The sequence below is a fragment of the Cylas formicarius genome, unplaced genomic scaffold (genome assembly GCF_029955315.1).
Source record: "Cylas formicarius isolate icCylForm1 unplaced genomic scaffold, icCylForm1.1 PGA_scaffold_1__22_contigs__length_36826433, whole genome shotgun sequence".
Lineage (NCBI taxonomy): Eukaryota > Metazoa > Arthropoda > Insecta > Coleoptera > Brentidae > Cylas > Cylas formicarius.
The window spans coordinates 23955257-23981221 of record NW_026844264.1 but is presented as its reverse complement, the minus strand read 5'-3'; the positions used below and the strand labels follow the sequence as shown (position 1 = coordinate 23981221).

General features: G+C 34.4%; 1 protein-coding gene across 2 annotated transcripts in view; it reads right to left on the bottom strand.

Annotated features, from left to right (window-relative positions):
- LOC132697193 (LIM domain only protein 3) overlaps positions 1 to 25965 on the bottom strand; it is a 304634-nt gene that overhangs the window by 178633 nt on the left and 100036 nt on the right. Inside the window, exon 3 of one of the 2 annotated variants that reach the window (XM_060662501.1) lies at positions 11544 to 11587. The exons of the other annotated variant lie outside the window; for it this stretch is intronic. The gene's annotated coding sequence lies outside the window, so the exon portion shown is untranslated. The remainder of the gene's footprint in view (positions 1 to 11543; positions 11588 to 25965) is intronic. 2 annotated transcript variants of the gene reach the window in all.

The window sequence follows — 25965 nt, the reverse complement described above, 5'->3', positions numbered from 1 at the left end:
TATTAAAATCTTAATTTTACGTTACAAGAAAATGTTGAAAAATTCTGCAGAATTGCAGCATTCTGCTGAAATTGCTATTTAAATTATTGTAGAAAAGAAAAGCAGCAGGTCAAATGAAACTTGCCAAAAAAGTAACAGAGGACAATCAGAAATCCTTGACGCTAACAGAAAATAAGTGATTCGAAGAATAGTTCACACTTTTTTAAAAAGGAAAAAGCCGGCATAATTGTCATGGAGTTTGGACAAGAGAATAATATTTCTTTAATAAGTAGACAATTGCTATGGAAAATCTTGAAAAATATCAATTTAGTCATCGAAAAGCATAACCGCAAATCCCTTTTTCTGGAGAGAGTTGGAATTGTTTGTTGGTGAAGAAAATACTTGAGTACTACCGCATGGACATTTGTTTTCTCGATGAGATGTTGATTAGGAGGCTTATGCAGTATACTCAAAGCGGGATAAAATATTACTAGTGTTCGTTAAGTTTTGATGAAGAGCTGGTCGAAGGGTATTAAAATATTATCGGCAAAAGGAAGAAATATAGTAACGACCACGTACAATAATGTCTTCCAAGATCACTCTGAACAGATAGTAAAATATCTTTCGAGTGTCGGGTAGTGGTTATCGTATTTTGAAAGAATCCGTGGAGGATATAGCAGAAAAACAAGATATGTATTACTATCCTGCGCTTACCATCGTATTTCTATAAATTAAGTACAATAGAACTCATATAGGTGAAACAATTTGGCGTTAGAAGAAACACTACATTTAAAATGAAAGAATGGAGAACTATCGAAGAGCTGTCCACCATGTTAATAGAGGAGTTTCTACTCCCGTAATAAATTGTATATTATTCATTGAATTAATTGATAGGGTGTTCGGCCATATTTTGACAACCACCTACTGCTTTATTTGTTATATAAAACAATATATTTTGGCTGTTCGTTGTGTCAAAATATGGCCGAACATATAATATTTTTATGTAATACATTTTACTTGCTTTACTTTCGTTAAATTTCTTATTACATCCCAGACGTACAGCTTTGTTGTGTTTATGGCCGTTGCTTTTGACCGATAACAATAGGAAAGCCACTGAAATGTACCTACAATCAAATGGTCCTACCTACTTTTCGTAAAAAGATATAAATTTAAATTCCAAAATAATGAATTCGCTTTAAGTCGGTGCCTTTTTGCATGTAGAACGAGCTTTTATTAACCCTCAAAATTTAGAAGTCGAATATAGAGCTTGTATTTCGCATTATAGTTGAAAAATAATTTATTTCGTTTAGGCTTTAGACGGGCGCTTTTTTCGAAACTGGAACCTCGAGTTACTGCGCTTTCCAGATTTCTGAGAGAATTTCACGTCAGCTTTTAGACAATGCGACGGGGAAATTTTCGTAATTACTTTAAATTCACTAAGTTACTTAATTTAATATCGTTTAATAGGAAAACAGTTATTTTTCAATAGAAACATGACATATCCGCTGCAATTGTTTTAACACCGCCAATTCTGGGAACTTTATCGGGCCAAACCCGTCCAGTAAATAACAGAACGAAATAAATCTCGCAGACACTTTGTAGGCTATTCTCCGTTATAACCGCTGTTTATTTAATAAGCATCAAATACGATGCCACGGGCGGAGAAAGCTAAAAAATAATATAGCGCGCGTTGTCGTAATACGTGTATAAATAAGTGCACGATAAATTATTTAACGTGAACCAGAACAATTCGCCCCGTTACAATTAGGAACTTAATGAAGCTCCTTCCCAGATAACGCGAACGGTCTGCGATAAATCTTTGAACCGTAAGCATCGGAAAAGGTGAAAATACTAAGCCAACTTACTATACCTGCGTATAATAAACTATTCGAAGTTTTGGTTAGTTTAGTAGACACGAGTTGCTGAAAAGGTGAAGCGGGATCGGTGGGCAATTAGAGTTTCTAGGACGCCGTAAAAAATTTACTCTCTTTTCGCATTTGTCATCTCTGTGTTCACTTTAGACCTCCCTCCTGCCACCCCCTATATGGAGAAGGTATAAATAACCAGCTAACCAATTCTAAACCAATTCTTTCGCTTTAACATCGTGCAGATTAGATATTTAGATCTGTAGAAATGATTAATGACAAACTGGATAAATTCCAGCACATAACCTTAAAACGTACTTGAAAGCAGAGAGGTAGACATAACCAGAAAACTGTAACTGAAAGCCTGCTTTCCGTATATTTATTATTGTTAGTACTATTAAATTGTAAACATATAATATTATATATTGTAAATGTTATAAGAAAAATAGAAATAAGACGTTGGTTTTAGTTCTAGACTAAGTCGGTCCCAACCCGAAACATTTTTTGTTGGGTGCCCATCTTGGATCAAGGTTCGTTAATTTTTTTTTACTCCCGCAGGTATAGTATATTTAGTTGGAACTAACCAAGGCCGCTAGATGCAACTTAATATAGAACAAAGTGTTGAACAATCTTGATGTAAAAGAGAGCAGAACTAGAACTAAATAGAATCGTTGATGGTGTAATTTAATATGCGTTTCACTTTTATAGACCGCTAATCAGGCCCTGTTCCCGCGTTCTCGAGTCGTAGTCAGGGCCGGGCCCAGCCCATTCGGGCCGCTCTTCTCAATATTTAAATTATCTGATGCCGAGCCAATCTACTTTTTTATTACTGTTTTTTAAAGCTCGTTAAAAATAATTTTATGAACCTCAAAAAAGAAAGAATAAAACATATATAAAACATACTGATTATTTATTATATTTAATTAATAAATAATCGGCCATTATCAAAATTGTGAGTTGAAAAAACTTGAATACGGAGTTTTGTTGACCGCGTTGCGTATCGATGAAACATACGCGAGACATCACATGCACATTACGACAAATTCGACCCTGAAACCGACATTAATTTGTCACCTTCCGTCTCATTTATGCCACGGCTTAATTGTTCTAAATCGAGACGAGGTCCTAATTAATTAGTGTAATCCGCAAAGATGTTAGGGCATCGAAACACCCTGTAGACAATTAGGTCAGATCGTGTAATTTAGTAGACAAACATGTAGGACAAATTAAATCGACTGATTTGCATCACCTGCAGGTTAGTTAAGTAATCGGATTATCTTGTTTGGTAGCGCACAATTAAAATAAATGTCATTTTTCCGAATATTCAGTTAAAATTTGGTGGTTTTAACCTTCGATGGATGCATTTGTAATCTCCTTTATGCAGTAATGGCTAACGAACAAATTTTAACAATTCATTGTTTTCATTCAAGCATTGGCAGATGTAATTTAAATGCCAAAGTGAAAATTATAAGCTTATAATTTATTTTTTCTACTCCCTACACTAAAATTTCCAAATATGCATCGATCACGCGCACGCAGTGTGACTTTAAGAGTCCAGGTCTGATATAGAGATCCGGTACTTTAGTCACCGATATGTCTGATGGTCACTTCATATGTCACTTAGTGAATGCATTCGCGCTTTTTGCACCTTGATATACTTCTTCAGTGACTCGCTCTGCTACTATGCTCTGCTGTTGTGAAAGTGACTAAAATGGCATTTATAAAACTTGTATAATATATTAAAAATTCGAATATCTAAATAGCTGATTATTATTTGTATTCTGTTTACCATTTAAAATATATTGATTGAAGATTAACATTTATTTATTATTTGGTGCATTTCCGCGTGTTACCGGTGTTCTTAAGTTATCACTTCTCAGGATCCAAGAGTTCGTTGGTGATATACTGTACGATCTAGCTAAAGATCTAAATTTAATAATATGTATTTATATATTTATATTTTATTTAATATAATCTATATTTCGAAAATGGTTTTTTATATTTTTTGAGAAATTTAAGTGAATTAATGGGGTCATAGAAGCTGACTTTTAAAACAGCGACAAAGTTCCATTTAAAAAAAAGCAACTAATAAATCGATTGTCTGAATGACCCACCCTCAAAGCATTTTGGCGTTATCCAGAATAGCGTGTCCAAATACGTAATACGATTTCGCATAAAATGCTTCATTTAAAAGACACCTAGTTACATTGAGCAAAAATTGCTATTGTATATTAAAGTCCTAAACGAAAAATTCTGTTCAATAAAGTGGCACTTAAAAATGAAAATCTCCACACACACACTTCCTTGTTTCTTCCCAGAAAATGTAATGGGAAAATTCTGAAAAATAGGGGCCATCTTCATTGTTAAACGTCGAAAAGTCTTATTTGTTGAAGCCGAGTTTGAAAATACTCGCATATAATGAATGTGATAGATATATGCCTAAATCGACCACTTTCGCTTTCTCGAAACTCACCAACAAGAAAAGGAATAGGGACAAAGATCCATGGGCCTCGGAAAAACGCGGCAAACGAATTGGACAAAGCGCCTAAAGCGCCTATTTCAAATGCGCAGCCCTTGGTCGAAAGAGACGATTATATACCACTGGCACAGTAGACGAAAATAGCTATCGGTTGCCAATTTGTACGTCCGTGCAAATACAACTAGTTAAAATTAAAAAATTTCACATATGGGACTCAAATTGAATGCGCGCAATGAAAAAAAAAAAACGTTTGATAAACGATGCGTACGCAATTAATTTTCGCGGGGCGCAATTCGAAAAATCGACTAAAAAAACTTTTAATTTTATTTACAATGCAGTTTTTTACGGGCGGGTGAAAGATTCCGTGTTAATTTCGATCGAGCGAACAACGCCGCCGCTGCCACGGCCGAGGGTGGGAGGCGTTTGCGAAATTAAAAATATCGGCCGGCTATCGGGTATACGTGTAAACGGCGTCACTGCGATATTGCTTTTAATTAGATGCCGGATAGGTTCATTTCGAAAGAAATTTATGCACAAACGGACCCTCCCACTCCCACAGACCTTACTTTTCAGCTGTCATGTTTTATGCTTAAGTTTATGCTTATGTTTATGCTAAAAATAACATGAAAATATATTTACAGAATATATTGACACGGTCTATATTCCAGCCGACGTGGATACCTTGACTGACGAAAAGGATATGAACGATAACATAAATCCATAAGAGTTTGAATGATACAGCTGTCCTTCAGCAGTAATGTAATTCATCAACTACTGAAATTGAATGGGACTCATCAGAGGATGAAACCCTAGAATTCAAAAGAAGACGTATGCTTTCTGCAAATGACAGACTTGCTTCTACTGTCAAATGGAAGAAATGTCAGATTGAATACACTCACACACCTATATCCGATGAATGTGAGCAACTAAAAAATAAGCTTTCTAGAAAAACTCCGCTTGATGACGAAGTGATTGATTTGATTTTAAATCTTACATTGCTTTGCGACTTTTAAAAACTGATAAAACAATTACTCAAAGAAATCTTGCATCTGCGTTATGATAATCAAGGTCACCTCATGATTGTTCATGCTAATAAAGCCCGAAGGGGATTTAGAATCTGCCACAGCCACACAATTTACGTTTGAAATAAGTGTAATAAATAAATAATTTAAGAGTAAAAAAATATGTTTTTATTCTTTTTTATGCTTGGGATAATATGGGTTAAAAATTGTTTGATGTCTCTGATTTTTATTGACGCAAATAATCCAGGGGTGAACCTCAGAGGACAAAATGTACACTGTAATTGCTCTGTGGAATTACTCTGCGGTTTACTCCTAGCAAACATATAACTGTATGATACTCTAGCACCCACCAAATATTGAAGTAGTACTGAAAACAATTCTCTATGTATAATTTAATTTACACATTCTTTATAAATAAATTATTTCAATTTTCATCACTATATAATTTTGCCACCACTATTTCTCAGAAAATACCCTTATACATCATTGACAATATTTTACTTGTTTGACGACAATAATGGAAATATAATTTCCCGAATACTTCAGCTCCGCTTATAGGGTTTTGTATACTCGATCAGATAGATATTTGCACTGGGGACGGTATCTGATTGTAATATTTTCTTTATTATATTCCTATATACAATTTTTCCCCCTCACAGCTAACTGTATTTTTTCTTAGCGTGGCGCAATCACCTTCTTGCATTTTGGCTACCCATGAAACGAAGTTATAGAGGATTTCACCACAATGTTTGTGGGCCAAATTTTTCCCATGGGGCAATTTAATCACTGCCAGAAGATATTGAAAAAGGAGTTTTTCGTTAGTTTCGCTTCCCTTATACCCCCAGTAGAGTTTCCTTACCATTTTGTGGAATTTGGAAATCTTGAGAATCTGAGGAAAGAAGGACCGACGTCTTGTGAGATGCCCATTTCGAATATTATGTAATGGTTTTGGCCTCACTGCAGTTTCGCATCGACTCGCTGCCCTTGGCACTCTTATCTTTACTTGTAGTTTTTTTTACCCTGCCGTGTTTTGAAGGGCTCAGAATGCAAATGAACGTCCGATCTGCCGACACGCGAGAATTAAATATAGCCGACACGGAGGGAGACGGGCGGAAATGAGAATGCGTGCGGGAAACGTCGCCAGGAGAGGTAGATTAGGAGAGGGGTTGAAGAGGGTTTATTAATTAAGAGAAGCCCAATCACGGCTGACATAGCAAGTTGTCCATGCATGACATTTTGAATATTGGAATAGTTAGAGAGGTGACCCCAATTTCCAATAATATAGACCTTCATATGACTATTTAAAATGTTAAACTTTAATAGCTAAAAACACGTTGGAGAAGCAAAAAATGACACATCATGTATGTTGATTTTTGAGGGAATTTTCCGTTCCTGTAGATTTCCCATAACAGCTTTCCCGATGTGTCCTTCTTTTTGGAGAACCTGGCGGATTCTATCTGATTTCTGATTAACTTAGGAGATTTGGTTTCTCCGAAAACAAAACTTTTTCTCTAAAATAGCGTCGATCGCGTGGCAGTATCGGTTGGCTCTACACATTTTCAGTCGCCTTCGTTAAGCTGTTATTTCCATTGTCTTTGTATCTTACGCCATGTATTTCTGGTTGCATACTAACCCATAGCAATACGTATAGTTACTCCAATTATTCTAAGGTGACTTTTCTAAGACGTTATTAGTTTGTTTAGTTAGTATTCCGCTATTTCGTTGGTTTTTATTAATTTAATTGATAACCAATGCGAATTAATTCTTAATTACAATTATAATATTTTGAATTTCCGAGGGCAACGTGTGATTTTGCAAAATTGTCCCTGTTCTATTATATGCGATTCAAGATGGAAAGCTTGTCAGACTTGTTAAGAAGTACAGCTCGGGGAGAAATTTAAAAAGGCTTTTTATATTATTGTTTATAAAGGGGTGAATTATTTATTTATTTAAGATCTCTGAAATACAAACAGAAAAAAGACCAAAAATAGTAGGTATCTCAATATTACAAGGTATTATCTATAATAAAATTAAATTTAAAAGTTATATATTTATTCGTATTATTATTTATTCAGAATTTAACTTAAATTCTTGGTTTTCGGAATATGTTTCAAAAATCAGTGTTTTCTGTTAGAATCAACTATAGCCTTTTATACGTATCAACATTTAGAGACCATTGTTATAGGAATAATTTGTAGTTTCTTATAAACATTAAATTAAAGCATATATTATCACTAAGCAGATATCCCAGATCTGAACAAATTAAAATATCAGACGACCAGAGGCGAAGTGTTAGATATGATGAATGAAGCCATAGCAACTATACCACAAGAATTGCTAACCTCGATGGTTTGCCAAAACTATAAAAGATAAAATGGACAGTAAATTGAAATCAGATAAGAAACACAAGAAAAAAGTATGGATGGTAGAAGAAATTCTGAATTTAATGGCAAACAGAAGACAACAGAAAGTCCGAGGAACTGAGGATGGTTACAAAAAAGAAAATTAGACATGCGAAAACGGTGTACTTCTCCAACGAATGGGCAAAGATTGAAGAGTATTAAAGAAGACATGATGACTTTAAGTTAAAGCAATTACAGGATATAAGCATAACAGAAAAACTAAAACGATGGGTAGAGTATATTGAAGAGCAATTTGAAGATGAGCGAAACACGGATACTGGCGTACAAGAAAATATAACTGGTCCACCAATTAACAAAGACGAAATAAAGAGAGCCATTAAATTTGCAAAAAAGCAGAGAGCAACAGGACCAGATGATACTACTAAAGAGGTACTAAAAATATTGCGAGAGAAAGCAATTGCATTATTAGTTAAGTCGTTAAATTTTATATACGATAAAGCAGATATACCATTTGACTGGTTGAAGTCGACGTGTATCCCGATTCCTAAATTAGCAAAGGCTAGAAATTGCAATGAACACCGCACCATAAGTCTGATGAGTCATGTCTTAAAATTGTTTCAAACAATAATACATCAAATAATTTACCCCAAAATTGATGAACACATTGAAGATACTTAGTTCGGATTCCGCAAGGGTCTAGGTACAAAGATGCATTCAAATTCTAACTCAAAGATGGCGAGATATGGACTGCGAGGTATTTAGAGTATTTAGAGTGCAATAGGAAAAAATTATTTAAATACTAAAAACAACAAGAATTGATGACAAGGACTTGAGAATCATTGCGCAAATGTGAAAATAGGATATAATATGACTGAAAGCAACTAATCTCAATTTATACTCGGAGACAATATTTCAAGAAACTTGAGAAAATATCGAAGAAGAAATAGAAATACATGGGGTAGTAATAAACAACCTAAAATATGCAGATCATTCGTTCTACTGGCAGATAATTTTAAAGGACTTCAAAAACTCCTAGATCAAGTAGTAGTTTCATGCAACCGTTACGGTCTTAAAATTAACATCAAAAAGACCAAACTTATAGCTGTAACAAAAGAACTGTGGATCGGCCAAAGTCAACTTGAAAGGGACAAGAGGATTAAATATCTGAGACAATTAAATAAAATCCAGAATTGAACAAGCAAGAGCAAGGTTCATACATATGAGGAAAGTGGTGTATGGACGCGAACTTAAAATTCACCTTAGACTGAGAATGGTCCGATGTATGGAGTTGTATGGAGTAGAACCTTGGACTCTCACAGAACTACCTTTAAAAAGCTGGAAGCTTTTGAAATGTGGGTGTACAGGCGCATGTTGAGGATAAGTTGGAGAGATAGGTCACTAACATAGAAGTCATGAACAGAAAGAAGAAAAATAAAGAAATCATTGCTAACATCAAGATTAAGAAACTCTCATATTTCGGCCATAATATGAGATATTGTGAAACATACAACATCCAGCCTTTGAACATTCAGAGCAAGATTGAAGGAAGACGAGGCTCAGGAAGAAGAAGAACATCTTGGATGAAAAACCTACAACAGTGGTGCGGACAGCTGTAAATAAAGTATTCATAGTCAACCTGATTGCTAACTCGTCGTGCGTTATATCCGTCCCGTTATAACCTATTTTAATAACTGCGTACCATATCTAGTTAGTTCAGTGATTTTTAGGAAGTTTTAATTGGTGAAAGCTATGTGAACAGTCTTCAGTAGTTGAAAGGTATTCAATATTGTGTTTGTGAGTCATGGGAGTCAACTTTTTTCCTGTTTTGAGTCGCGCTCCCTGCACGTGCACTGCTCCAAGCTGGGCTACAGACAGACTACACGGTGCGTTGCCTAGTGAGTTTACTGTTTACCGTTTATTTTTTGAAACATCTATCAAAATGCAGATTGCAAGAAATAATAATCCATGCAAGAGGTGCGACAGTGTAGCTGGATCTGGTTTAGTCTGTGTGAAATGTCATAAAAGTCCCGAATTTGTCACCAAAGGCGATGTCGCGATAGCTGTCCATAGCGCTTTAACTGAAACGAAGTGCTCCGATGTTACATTATTATGTTGAGTAGAACTACATTGTCTAAAAAAACACCTCTGATAGGAAGTCTGCATGATACGAGCAAATGCAACTTACAGGCTGCCGAGAGGCCTGTTAGCTTTCATGTCACGAAACTACATCCGGAGACAACGGCAGAAGATATCCAAGCCTACCTCACTCCAATAGTTAACAACGCTCGTGTGGACAAAGTAAATTCAAAATATCCGAAATATTATGCATCCTTCAAGGTGACTGATCGTAATCGTTTTTTCTCCCGTCCCGCGGGGGTACACCCCATCAAGTAACTGGGACTTTTCCGTGTGATCGTGGGGCACTCCGAATATTTGCCCAGAACGTGCAGGGCCGGCGAGGCGAGATCGATATGTTGTCTCTGTTCGTGGATAATCACTTCGATGTGGTATGTATGTTTGAGCATCATGTAAAAAGTGAAGACGTTCTAAAAATTTCATCCTGCAGAGTTACTACTGTAGGAAAGGCACCACCAAAGGCAATATATGTAAAAAATAATATTAAGTGTGAAGCATTAGATCTTGATAAATATTGTGTAGCTTTGCGTGCCGAATTCTGCGGTATTTTGTTCCCTACGATCGATACAGTGGTTATAATTGTTTACCGTTCTGGTTCAAAGGGTGGTTTTAATACCTTTTACAACATACACCCTTTCGACCAACAACGAATTTTAGATCAACATATGTTTTATTATCTACCTATCTATATTTACGTTTTCTGTTAAATTTTAGATTCCATCGTTTTTACACTTTAGAATTGTATTGTACTTTTATAGGGTATGTCTATTGTATATTTTGAGATATTGCTTTTACGTATGGAATTTTTCTATTCTATTATTCTATTAAGTTGTCAGCATAAATCTTTCTTTTTGCTTTTGTACTACTGACGCGCCATTTGTTGTAAAGACATTTTATGTAAAAAATGGCTAAATAAATCTATTTACCTATCTATCTAACATTCGGTAAAAAACGGATATGGCACATCAAGAAGCAAATATCACAGAAACACAGCATTTTGTTGAGTACAGATAAACATTTACTATCAGTACCATCCAAACTAAGAACCGCAACAATCTTAACTAACGGTGGATTTTAATAATAAATAATTCTATACAAAATCGTTGAAACAGGTAAGCTAAGCTTAATATTATAGCGAATTTACTCAAGTTAATAATTGGCAAACATTAATAATTTTTAACAATAAACGTTCTCTGAATATTTAACATAATCTTGAATACAACAACCTCAAAATCGAACTGCAGAGAAATGCTGGAAAGTACTTCATGTTTAGACGACATTGCATTCAAAGGAGATCCGACAAGTACGACAAAATCGCCCCTTCCTATTATAAATAATATTCAACAAATATGAAAAACGTAAAACAAAATTGAATTGCCCTGCCAGTTCTTGAAAATTTTTGCTTTTTATTCAATTCTAAATATAAACTTAATTAAGTTGAACTTTTGAGCATTCAAGTATTTCAAGTATTTAACGGAGTAAGTCTCGCAGAGGAGAAGCTTTTTTTTTATTTTCTAGATCTAGATTTAATTCAATTACAAACAAAAACATGCAATCTTTTGAGCATAAACACGCGTTATAGTACTTCGGACAATTTAAGCACGGCGTCAACGTTAAGTTGATAAGTAAAGTGAACAATGCCGTTAATTAATTTCCTAATTTGCTGGCATTTTTATGGAATTAAATTGTTAGGACGTACCAAAGAGCGAAATTCCCGTGCAGCCGGAGGCATTGTGTCGTTACCTGAAACAAAATGGGGGATAATCAGAATAATGTTTTAATGAAATTCATTCATAGCGTAAATATTTTAATTAAATTTTGGAAGAAGGATTTAAAGTTTGTACAAGTTTTTATAGGGATAATATTGTAACCCGTGGATTTGATGAGCCCTATATTTAAGCAAAAGTAATCAGGAAGTGGAAATGGTAAGCAGTTACCTAGTAAACGTTAATTCAACCATTTTGGACTTAGCTCAATGTTAGCTTATCGCTTGATGACCGACGCATGAAGCATTTGCAGTACACTGTTTACCATATTCGACAAGCAATTCGTCGAATATAATAAAAATAGAAAAATATCGCCTTTCTCAACGAGAAAACGATTTTTTTTTCACTTTGTACCTTCAGAAAGTAACATAATTTATTTGATGAGAGTAAAATATTCTTAGAAAGCTTATTGCCTATATTCAGATGTCAGATATATAGGGTGACTAAAAACTAAAATACATTGCAGTATAATATAATGCGAATCTTGTCCATTTTAAATGTTTTTGATAGATATTTTTTTCTTAATTGCCAAATTTGTAATTTAGTTGATAACAAATAAAAAAATATATATATATATATATATATATATATATATATATATATATATATATATATATATATATATATATATATATATATATATATATAAATTTCACTTAAAAAAAAGATTTTTGCGCATAGAAACAGGAAATAAGTATATCCAAAGCACATTGTAAGCTTTAGAAATATGATTGAATTTGAGATGCACTTTACACTGGACTCCTCTTTGTTAAGTAAGTACGTCCTCAAAATATATTTAGGCTTATTAAAACTAACTTGATTTAAAACATAAAAGTTTATAAAACAGCCTAACTACAATGGTATTGAAACTGCATTAATGTTATATATTTTTTGGGGCGGTATATAGAAGCCTCTTGGTAAGGATGGATAGGTAAGGTGGATACTTCCTTATAGTTAGAATAAATAACTTTCATTACCAAAAATTCAGTTTTCTATTATACACTGTGTCCCGTCATAAAGCAACAGAAGAAGTATAAACAAATACATAATGATAAATATTGATAAACGGTTAGTTTTTAAGCAAAAGGGATGACTATTTTGTAATATGAAATCAAAAGAGTCAAGCTCTACAGAATAAAAAAAATAATCAAAAAAAATTGGGCTCAAACTGTAACTGAATTCGCATGTCTTAACATCAAACTAGTACATTAATTTTAAATTCATTTTTTTTTCGTTATTTAATTATTGTAATTTTTAGAAAATTAAATTTCATTGTACCTTAGTGTCATTTCTTGTTCTATGGAAGACAAAAGTTATGGTACAATCTGTATTATTGTGGTTGGTTTCTTGTATCCGGATCCTAGAATCTAGGAATGGAGTATAGTGTGTTTCAAAGTATATCGTATAAGTATTTAATTACTTAGGTCGTAACACATTTATACTTGTTGTAACCGGGTAACAGAACAAATAATAATTTATTCATAGGGATAAGACAGGGGCGAGTCAAATAGATGGTATCACGTATCGACTGATCAGTGGAAGTATTGAATAATCCGCTGTCACTTGTCATTAGGTACAAAAGAAATTGTGCAAAATATTTATAAATGTTTAATAAGCAGAGGATTCGTTAAACATAGCAATTATCAATCTTCAACTTTTTGAGAACTAACTTTCCAGAAAAATGCTGTACAGTTATTTTAAAAATTCATTTGCATACAAAATAACATGAATCTTAATGACGATCCTGAGCGTGAAACAGAATTTTATTTTGGACAAACCCGTAATCATTTAGGCAATTATTGATAATTTTCTAATGGTATTAGTAAGTAAACATAATATACTAATAAACATGGTATACGTTGAGACAAGGAATAACCGTTGATCCAAGAAATCCTAAATGGTATTGCTACACCTGTTGCTCAATGGGAGGATATGTTACGCGACATCCTGTATAGCACGAAATAAAAATATTTTTGGCCTACATGTTTTCCATCACTCACAGGTTAAACCGCGCAGTTTACTTTAAGTTTCTGGATTTTTATCGGGACACAGCTATTTAGTAAAACAAACGCACCTGACGATGGAACCGCTTGACGGATTTGTTGCTTATAAAAGTCAATAAAATTTACAGCGCCTTAAAGTCGCGATTTATTTATCCGTCGCGCACATCCGTCCCGACCATGCAAAATGGTAAAACATAAAAAAGCGAATCAGGAATTTAATCAAAGTAATCCCGGGCAGTAAAAAAAAATACGAAACGCGCGGCGGCAGCCAATTGTTTGAGTAATACGAAAATACAAAATTTAATTTAGTTTTATAGCGGAACGGGCGTGTACCGTTATGTGTACATGTCATGTTCCATATGTTTCCATTTATTGCACCCGGCCGATATTGCGATGACACCCTTAATGAAATCAAAACGAGCGGGGCAAGAGGGGGGCCAGCGCGCCATCAAAATAAATTGACGCCCCGCCGCCGCCACCGCCGCCGACCAACCCACCACCGCCCCCGCACCCCAAGCACCCCGCTCCCCTCCTATCACCCTAATACGGAACGCGGACGTTTTTGTTCAAATTGGGGTTATATCGGAACGGAATCGCTGTTAAAGCGGCCGCTTAAGTGCGATACTCTGTTACACTTTTCATTTTCGCTCGATTTTTGCCGAGGGGACACGCGAGATTACCACCCCGAGCCGATAATTCGATTTCGATTAATATAAAACCGCTGTCTTTGCTGCTGTTCCGATTAATTAGGAAACTGCAATTAAGCCTGATGTATTTGAAAAAAAAACGCTGTTTGACAAAGCGGTAACACCCATACTCGCATAAAAGTAGGCAGCTACACCAATTTGTATCACAATGCATTAAAATAATAATAATAATACGAGTAATAATAGAACCTCATTTTCTTTGTTTTCTCATCCTCTTTTCTTACTCTTTCCCCTAGTTCAAGCGCTCCTCTTTTCTTGTATGCTTTATTCATTCACCTCCTTTTCTTACCTGCCTGATATGAATAATCAATGATAGTCAATATTATCTTTTTTTTCTCTTCAATGCCACTTCTTCATATTTTTGTTACTAAAATACTTGAGGACATTTATGTCATCAGTTATTTTTATAGCCTTTTGTATATTTTTGCCGCTCATTCACAACTCTCTCCGCACTTGCGCTTTTTTGATGGTGTCAGTCAAAGTATTCGTGTTGTTTTGATTAATGTAATACTATTTACAAACCTTCTAGATTCGAATTTGCTGACGTTTCGCCAATCATCCTGTTGCTTTCTTCTGAGCTTGACTGAAACTGGCTCGTATTTTACTCTGTACCTGTTGAAATATTGTTTAAGGGGGACGGGGAACGTGAACGAGAAGCAAAACGTTAGCAAGTTCGATTCATCAACAACCGACCCAGGAGGCATCCAGAAGATTTGTAAACTGTGATGAATGGAATGTTCAATGTTAAATATTCTTGGTCATTTTTTTATAATTAAAATACTGCTACCTTTCTTTTAAGTATACCAACATTTTTGAATTTTGAATCATTCGCGGAAACTATTTTTAATATTGAACTAATTTAAATTAAATTTAACTAACTAATTTAAAACATAAAACACTCAATCGCAACACTCATTAGTGAGAGAATGCTTAATTTTCTTCTACTCACCGGAAATTGCCTTTGCATTTTTACAATACGCCCATGTTTAGTGCCTACGTGGCCACTCGATTTTAACTTGTCTTGATTCGCCTACAATTGCATTTATAAATGAGTTGAGTTTCAACTCGGATAAATATTTTTGCTTTTGCTAGACGTATGGTTTGATTTCGAGACAACGCTTAGTACACATGAGGACATTCCCTTTTCTTATAAAAATTGTTTACCGAAGTTGCACTGTATTACTAACAAGATTTAATTAATTTAAATGATTAATTTCCTGTATTTTCGTTCTTTCCGTGGTAACGTGTGCCTCCGCCCAGTTTTCAATTTCTTTTCCATTCTATAAATAAGTCCGGTGCCGCCCGTCGACCTGGACGCATAAACAGTAAAGAAAGCTATCCATCTTAGATCCCCATTTCCAATATTGAGGATCCGACGGCGGCGCAAAAGCGAAATTGCAATATAGAAAGGCCTATATTACCGTTCCGCTGACCGTAAAACCGGCCAGATGATGAAAAAATAATAATCTGCCTTTCCGTGTCGGTCGTCTGGCGTAAAGATATTGACCCGAGGGACGAGAAGATATTGTTTTCCCGAAAATTATCTTTTTTATAATGGGTTTCGTTAGTTACACAGGGTGTTCAACAGTTCAACAAATTTTTCAGGTTAATGCATGAAATAAAATCTAATTTAAGCTTTCTATGTACCGTTAGTGAGTTAAATTATTACTTAAAGCTGGTGTTAGAAACAGATAAATTCTAAAAGCTTCTTATACGTGGATACTGCAATGGAAATTCTTATAGCCCGAAAAAATAGACAGTAAAAATATATTGATATAATAATTGATTATAATTAATATTTAACGTTTTGCAATGGTTGTAAATTCTTAATTTTACATTTGTTTTTTTTTTTAATTTTATATCATGATTAGCAAAGTTTATTATATGTAATAGTGTATTATGCAACAAGTGAGGTAAAACAGCATTTGAGTCACGAGTTTATTTAGCACTAGTCGAGCGAGTGCTTAAAAACCGGTTTTCAATAACAATGTTTTCTAATCCAGGTTTAGATAAATTCCCGGAATGTAAAAAAATTAAAAGTTCACTTCCAGCCTCTTCAAAAATGATATGTAACGGTATATAATGTAACAAGTTTTATAAACATCACTTTCGTCATAGATTATTTTAGGCACAAGTGGGGCGAGTGTTTAATAAACGAGTGTCTGAAGAAGTTTCTAAACGTTTTGATACTTTGCAAAAATAAAACCCCATAAATACATTGTCAAATGTTAAAACACAGTGCACCACTTTGCGCATGTTTGATAGGTGCAGGTGGGTATACTAGACGAGAAGGTAGAAAAACAATATTTCAACATAGTTCCTTTTAATCAAGCAAAGCTTTCCTCTAGATTACTCGATAATTAGATGCAGAATAAAAAAAAATTGTAATGCAAACTGTTTACATATTACATATTGCATAATACCTAATAACAATTATAATGTTTCACCTTTGACTAATAATGGTTAACTTCTTCTTCTTCCATTAGAGTCAGTAGCAGTAGCAGTAGCATCCCTCACGACTCCAAAACTCCTTGTTCATACTTCGTTGCTAAGAAACTGATAAACTGATAGTTTCGTATTTAATTCTTTTCACATCATTGAACAACAAGGTTTTTGCCCCCTCCTTTAGCTCCGCTCCCCTCAGAGGGTATATAAGCAGGTAGAGAGTGCAAGCCAGTTTCAGTTTAGTACTGACGAAGACAAGAGAATCATTGGCGAAACGTCAGGAAGTTCTTTTAATCAACAACAGCCGCAGGACGAATGCAGATTCGTAAATATTATTTTGGTGAATGTTATCATATTTCCAAGAGCGGCAGCCCGTTTCAGATTACTGAATTTTAACTTGTGTCTTTTATCAATTCTAACAAGAGTCGAATAAAAATGGTTTACTAACATTTATTCCTTATAGAACAGAAAGTAAATCAACTTCTCCTGTCAACAATAATTTTTTTTTCTTTCATCATCCAAACTATTTGCATACGCCTCGTATCCGAGGCGCATGATTTTCGTGTGAAATATCTTCTCTATCATTAAGAAAAATATCATAGCACAGGTATACAGGCGTACCTTGAAGTGATACCGACCACAGATTTAAGGAGAGTGAAGCAATGTTCATAATATCCCATACACTTTGGTTTTACTTTTTATATCCGAAATTGTTTTAATTATGTGATCTTAAAAACCAGTGGGAATTTTCGAGTATGCTCGCATATTTTCTTCACGTTTGTGCGGAAATTATTTAGTACTTTTGATTAATTTTGATTGATTTCGAGTTGAATTTAAATAAATTTTACTAATCATAGAAAATTTTTTTTTTTTTAACCGGTAAAGATGCCGAATTTCTCTTTGCGTCTCGAGTACGGTTTTCGTCAACTTCTAATGAACGCTTTTTGCATGGATGACGCTATACAAATTAAGAGCTTCGCTCTCCTATAACAATTTTTGATGTCATAATGATATCTCGTTAAATAGCCGGTATCAACGTAGCAATAATTAGCCTGTTTGCGGTGCGCAAAAGAAAAACAATCCTGAGTGAAATATCATCACGCGATCGTCGCTTGATGTCTTCGCGTGCTGAAAAAAATGTCGCGAAAAAGTTGATCGATGGGATTTGATTGATTGAACTTGTTCTCCTACATGATGCATTTCCCTTAATTGTTTATGACTTATTCCGTCACGCTGAATTAACGTGATTTATTGCTCAGCAGCTGACCTACGCTATACGTCAGGTTCTGCACACACAATACGAAGTTTTTTTGATCACCCTTTAACGACGGTGGTCTAAATTAAATGTATTAGTTGCCGAATATCCAGGCTATATGGTAGGTAACATAGGCCAACAATTTTTTGATTTTTGAAAGTTGATTTCGATATGTCATTTGTTTCTTTATAATTTAGGCCTCCTAAATTTAAATCTAATGAGCAATTTAAACATCATTTTTATTAGTATAAGAGAAAAACCCAATTAAAAAACCTAAATTATTCCATTCCATTCCCTCTTGGCCCAAAAACTTTGTTTCATTTCAATTTCATTTCATTTCATTTCCGGTTCGTTCCATTTCTTTTTTATCTTGGTGGAACCTCCCACCTTGTTCCTCACTGACGGCACTGATGACTTTCGGAAAATTGGTGGCTGTAAAAAGTGTAGTTTTATACTTATATTGCATTCCATTTCCTCAAACTTCTTTAACATTTTTTCTACAATGTCTTTGTAATTTGGATGTTTGTTGCCTAGAAAACCTATTATAACAGTAAATAAGACCCATGCAACCTTTTCAGATTCGATCATGGACAAAATCTTGATCTTTCATTAATAGCTTTATTCCAGGAGCGAGAAATTTTCCACATATGTATTTGAAACATGCTCCCTCTTTCTTTAAAGCTTTAACGTCTGCTTCATCGTTCCGAATTTAATATACATCATACATAATATATACTTGAACCCTTTTTGCCTAGTTCTTTTTCACCCAGTGTGGCTGCCTGATTCTATCTGTTTCTACTATCTCAGTCATACAAAAAAACAGGGGTAAAGTCTGTTCATAGATATAAGAAAGTGACTAACTGATAAGGAAAGACCCGGGCAAGCTGTACTAATGAAATGAAAATTATTTGGGGTTTTGTTAGGAAAGATACTAAACAATAATTACTTATTTATATATGTATTTATGTTTAAATCTAAAATAAAATTACAAATTATTTTTATTACCTACTTAAATTACTTAAAATTATTCAATATATCAGTATTACTATCGCTATCATTGCCTGTTCTAATTATTATTTGTTCTATAGTATTTGCAATATGGATATATGATTGTTCTGCTTTTTCTATATGTTTAACAGAATTTGTCCAACTTTGTGAAGGGATGTTAAAAACTTCGGTTTCTATAAGTTTGAGGACATTGGAGTTAACACGGGGAAAAACATTATTACGGCGAATGGCAGATTTCAGTTGGTGCCAAACATGTTCAATGCGATTAGATATACATATACTGTATGCCCTAGATTTTTTGCATAATTATCACAGACGTATTCCTTTTGTAGGTTCAAGCTTTGTAGAACCTCAATTAATTGCTTTTTAGTATAATCTTCGTGAAAATAAATGTCGTTATTATACATGTAGCTTTGGGTTGTTGCTTTTGTGACATATGAGGAGGTTTTAGTCAACTGTCTACTGTGATAACTTGCATTGTCTATTACAATGACGCTATTAGGAGGAATGTTTGGAACTAGTCTGTTTTTAAACCAACTTTCAAATAAATCAGCGGTAGTGTCTTCATGGTAATCCACAGAAGAATCTTTAATATTTTTCGCCCTCAGAGAAAGTCCATTTGGAATTCAACCATCTTTAGAGCCAGCATGCAAAATAGTTATTCTTTTACCTCTTTTTGATGGCGCGTTTGCTTTACACTTATCAGTTGAGTCAACCCAACGCTTTTCCGGGGTATCATAAGTGTCGAACCAAGTAAATAAAGTAACAATAATTTTTTCTAGATATTCCAGTCGCCATTTCCGAATTCTAAAAGATTTCATTAAAACTTGCCTTTTGTCAATTTTTATAAATCTAAAACCCATCTGTTGAATACATTTCATTAAGGTAGTTCTGCCGCATTTAACACCGGTTTCATCATCCTAATTAAGATATCTAATGTAGGCACGCTTTGTTTCTCGTATAACTGGTAAATGTTACGCCGTATTATATCTTGATCACTTTCATCTACACTCGAGAAAATGTCAGCATCGCTTTTTTTTCCTCGCTGAAATGGGATTATTCACAATTTTCTTTTCGTTTCTTCTAAAGATGCTTACTTGCTGACACCACGTTCAATGAGAGTCAAATAAACATTGTTTATAACTTCCTTAGTCTCAATGGAATAGTGTTTTCTACATTTGGGCGGGAGCGTCTCCTGAGATACACTAGACTCACACATATTTTGCATAATTCGCACACGATTCAACACACGCTGTATTACACACGAAATAAGAATGATTACTAATAAACTTAAACTAAGTTGTATGTCAAACCAAAGAATATTAAACACAAGTAGGTATAAAATTATTTTCTATTAAGGACCACAATTTTCCCTGAATTTAAATTCCGAAACTTTAGGTAATTATCTTGTTGCATTGTTTGTTAATTAATAAAAGCAATTCGTCACTTTCTTATATCTATGAACAGACCAGACTTCATATATCCTGACTGCTGACTTATTAGAAGTTCCACAAATTTAAAGTCACCACAAATCATCGAACAATAGTCCTTGATTTTATTTGATTTTTTCAAGCAGTAACTCCAGATTTTCGTAGCACTTTCTCATTTCCACAGTACCGGCAACAGATACAGAAGCATGAACATTTCCGTTGTGCAAAACAACGGCTTTAAAGCTTCTCTTGGATTCTAGTTTGTGCCAAGTTTCTTTATTAGATTACGAACATTGGTGCAATAAACAAGTGCACCACTTTGTTCAAAACAGTCTAAGTTCTGTTTGCACTTCCTGAAATATGAGATTTTAACGTTTTGTGCAGGTAAATTTTAATTTCGAAGTCTAGATACTAAAATTTCGAACCTAAGGCGAACGTAAGTCTCTCACTAAGTCACTATGTTCTGCTTGTGAAAATAATTATAGTTGCTGAGAAACACTCCACATATCACGAACATCACTAAGAGTATCTTTCAGTATCTATTTGAGCATCTATTCAGCTGCACTGGTGGCATCTTCTAAATTGACTGGATTCTCAGATATTGGGACCTAAACGGATAAACAATGTTTTTAAAATTTTTAGTATTATTTAGAAATAGAAGTCTGGTGATGGTGATTTGTTTGCTCTCTCCATATCATAGGTATTCCAAACGGTAGGAATCGCCTGGTTTCCTTATTCCAATGTTTTAAGTCCTCTTCATATACCTTATAAACAACATGTGACGTCCAAGGTTTGACTTGATCACCAATGTTAATGATCTTACATTCGGAACGAACCTGTAAATTTCTAGTTAATGTTTTGATTGGCTTTGATTTAAGGTGACCAAAATTAAAGACAAGACAAGAATAATTGTTAAGGGCACAACGTAAAATTTGTTTCTATCAGAAATGACAACACATATTGTAGAAAATTTTTAGATGCATAGAAACTTCAGATTCCTCATCTTAATTTTTTTTTTATAAATCCAAGAACATGAGCGTTGGTACAATAAAAAAAAATATATATATAAAAATTATTTATTTGCTTCGAATAGGTCATATTTTAGAGGTAAAATCACTAATCGGCAAATTAATCCAATTTTTTTTTATTTTACTTTATTTGGCAAATTCGTACCTAAATATATTTCCATTATGTCTAGTTCAAGAAATTAAAGCTAAAAGTAAAGTAATCAATGAGCAATCCGGCAACTATATACAGCTTAGGTAATATATAAAACTGTGGCTGCGCCTTTTGTTTTTAGTTTCAGTTGACTTTCGTTGTCAACTGTGCTCGACGAAATCTGAATCCGCTACATATTTAATTAGCTACCAGATAATGAGATACACGAGCTTAATTAGTGAAAAGTTTAACAAGAGTTTTTGTAAAACAGAGATGTCGGCATTATAAAGGGTTTCATTAGAGCGAAATCCTTCTTGGGGCGTTTAATTGCTGAACTTCTTTAGCAATTGCATTTAATTAAAACGTTTTTATTCATTTGCGTATTATTTAATCACAGTCAACTAGCAACTGTCGACCAGTCCCAGAGAATATTCACTCAATTAATTACACAGGTCTACAGTGATTTTGATGTTTAAAAGCTGTTTGCTTTTCTATATTTTTGCGGGCCGTTTTTCCAAAAAACGCCATATTTTTGCTCTATCGCGTTATTTTTTATAGCGCTATACATACCTATGACATGAAAATGTTTGTTCCATGTTAGGCATGGTTAAATGAATTGATTTTTATGAAATTAAATGTGATTTGGCAACACTGGATAATATTAGATGCGTCTACAAAGCAAACACGAGACCCTAGGAATGACAGTGATGATTGTTAGAACGATTCAACAGAAAACATAAGAAACAAATTGTATATTCCAATCTTGACTCTGCTATTGGACCAGATGTACCGATACCTACCTCCCCAAAAGAACTAGAAAACGTGATATCGTCAGAATCAGAGTAATCTAATTCCGACCCAGATAACTCAGATCTCATACCAGATTTCAGAGAAGTGTTTAATCAGAGCGAATTAAACGATTTAATTAGAGATTTGCACCTTCCAAGGGATGCATGCGAATTGTTAGCGCCCAGACTTAGTGAGAAGCATTTACTGGCACCTGGCGTCATATCAAGCTTTTACCGGGATCGCGAAAAATAGTTATGTCAATATTTTAATCAGGACGGACTGCTAGTGTATTACAACAATATTCCTGACTCAGTTTCAAAATTAGGGAATGTGCCGTATATAAAAGGAGAATAAAGCCTGTTTATTGACTCAAGTAAGGGTAGTTTAAAAGTAGTTTATAGCACAATGGCAACGAACTGGCCTCGGTTCCCGTTGAACATTCGGTACATTTAAAAGAAACGTATGCAAATTTAGGACTTAAGAAATCCGCCGCATATAAAAGAGACAGCTTAGTTGACCCCAAAAAACTTTTACTGCCTCCTCTTCATATCAAACTTGTTTTGATGAAATAGTTTGTTAGAGCCCTAGCCAAAAATGGATAGTGTTTCAAGTATTTGTGCGAGAAATTTACAGCCATATTTGATGCCAAGATAGGGGAAGGTATTTTTGGTTGGGCCGCAGATAAGAACATTATGCAAAGACAAGGAGTTTTAAAACACAGTGACCAATGTCGAGAAAAACGCCTGAGTTTCATTTAATGAATTGTGAATTCTAATGACGAAAACTACGAAAGTATTGTTCAACTTATGTGACAACACTTTCATCGTTCAGGTTGTAGCATGAATCACTCTTGAAGTTTTTTCTCGAAAATCTTGGGGCAGTTAGTCAAAAATAGGGAGAGAAGTTTCACCAGGAGCTTAAGGAAATGGAACGGCGATACCAAGGAAGATGGAGTATAATGGTGATGGTGGACAACTGCTGGATATGAGATAAATGGGATATTCCCTTAAAACAAATAGCCGGACAACGCAGCTTTCTGACAAAAAGACGAAGATTTTACTCAAAAAATACTGAGTTAATTTTTTTTAACTAACTTTTAACTGAATAAAGCAATAAATGAGTCTAGAAATATATTTTTTTCCTTTAATATAAAATAACCTTACCTGTTACAAACAGATGCATAGAATTTTTGAAATCAGCCTACCAAAATTATATAAAATTTAATTTTGTAGACCTGTGTTTTTTATGTTGATATTTTCGAAGCATATAAATTTTAAACTTAATTATTAAGGAAGAAGAATACTAAATTAACATTAATAATTAGGGTTAATATTAATTAGTATAACATTATAATTATATAGTTATATTTAATAATAATAATAATATCAACATAAAAAATTAACTGAGTAATAATTCACAATTTTTTCGTCTATTCCAAAGCCACCGTGAAAGCTAACAGTTTCGAAGTATAATCTATCGAAGTATAATCTAGGGATATCACATAGGCCTTATAGACCATAGATCTAGTTTATTAGCAATAACCTTTTGTGTTCACAGATCCTTCCTAAAGTTAGAACCTCTTTGAATATATTTATTGATTTTGTTCTGTGAGTGTCAAATCCTGATGCACAATCAACAATCAACCATTTCTAACGCTTTTAAAAATTTCAGTCGCTGAGACACCACGTAATAATACTGGAGCTAAATGAGCTACACTACTAATTTAAAAAATAAGAAGCGTATCCCAAATCATGAAAACCAGACATTTTACGATATGTGAACTCTACTGTATATCAATTTTATTTTCGAATTGTGTGTAAGTAATTAATCCAAGTTTTTCCTTCCCTCTGCCTATCTCTTACCCTCTTTGAATTAAAAATTAATTTCTTTCCAACTATCTCGCGCCCTTTCTCGGTATCCGCTTTGATAGTTATAATAATACTTCAGAAAAAAGCTTTGCGGTACTTTTAATGTAGATCCGAAAATTATAAAATTACCTTAAATACTTTTTGTTACTAATAGGTTGCAACGTAGGGTATTTCTCATTAAAACTTTTGGAAGTTGTATTAATGTTCTTATTACGTTCACCATAAATTTAATATAAATTCATCATTAATTCACTTGGACAATTATTTTGCTCCGTTTTACTCAAGAAAATATCTTAAGGAAAGAGTAAACGTTAGCGATTATTATTAGCAATGCGGGGGTCAATAAAGGTCGGACAACGTTCTGAAATTAAAGAAGTGTACTTCCATATTGCAGAGAAATTAATGTTCATTTCAAAGAGGGTAAGAGGTAGGTATAGGCAAACGAAGTTGGAGCTAATTTCTAATATACAGCGTTTACCGTTTAAAAAACGTACTAAATTGTGTATCTAAAACTTGCACGCTTAAATTAATAATTATATGTTTGATTCACCCATTGCTCAAATATAAAAAAATGCCGCCCCAATACATGATTGAATTTTACGACTACGAACGTTCTCCGTTCCTGGAAATTATCCACAAACCGATTATCCTTGACACAGGGATTCTTTTCTTACATTCCTCCCAACCCCCGGGCGGCGGTAACATCGTCGTCGATCTACCGCACAGCGGCGCAACTCCATGAAACCACCTGTTAGTCTCTAAAGACCTTTTACTCCTCGCGAAACGATCATTTAGCACGGGTTAACTTTTATTACGGGTTTTTTACTTTAACCGGGAACGAGAGCGAAGAAGCCGACTCGTTTTCTATTAACTAATAAGATGGAGGTTATTTTAAGCTAAACCAGCCGCTAATCTTCTGAAGACGTGTTTATTTTCGCTGATAACTATTTACCGTTATCATCTATTACCAGATTTACGAGAACCAGTAGTATCGTGAGATGCGACATATCCTTCATGGATGAACGTCTAGCCAATTATGCCAATTAAACACGTCTCAATCATATTAATATAAGGCTTAACAACCGTGCAGTGACAAAACAACAAAATAAGTAAAAACAATAATTTCTTATTAACTATAAATTAGTGTTACCAATTCGCAACAACATTTGGAAGATGCGTACAAATACTAAGAATAAAACTCCAATTTTATTTATGAACCGATTCAAGAATAATAGCATATTATACAACAAGTGCGGTAAACGGCATGTGACTCACGAGTTTATTTGACACGAGCGGAGCACAGCGGAGCGAGTTTTTAATAAGAGAGTGAGATAAACAGTTTACCGAACGTGTTGCATACTATACTTTTTCTAAGACCGTTAGTTTTTGGGTACATTTTCAGGCACATGGTCAGAATTGACAAACGTCAAAATTTAAAGTGTGGGAAATATCTCCGAAAACATCCGATTGCTCCCAAATCCACGCGGTAAAATCCCGGAAACGTCCGAAATGGTTCGGATTCGTGGGAAACGAAACTGACGTGGTAAAGTGACACTTCCCGCAGGCTAGATCGGTGTGTAATTAGGTATTTTACAGACGGGAGTAGACAAAATTATTTGTTTGAAAGACATGCCAACGGATCGCCCGAAGTAGCAAGACGCATAGGGCTGAAATGGGTGTAATGTGGTTAAA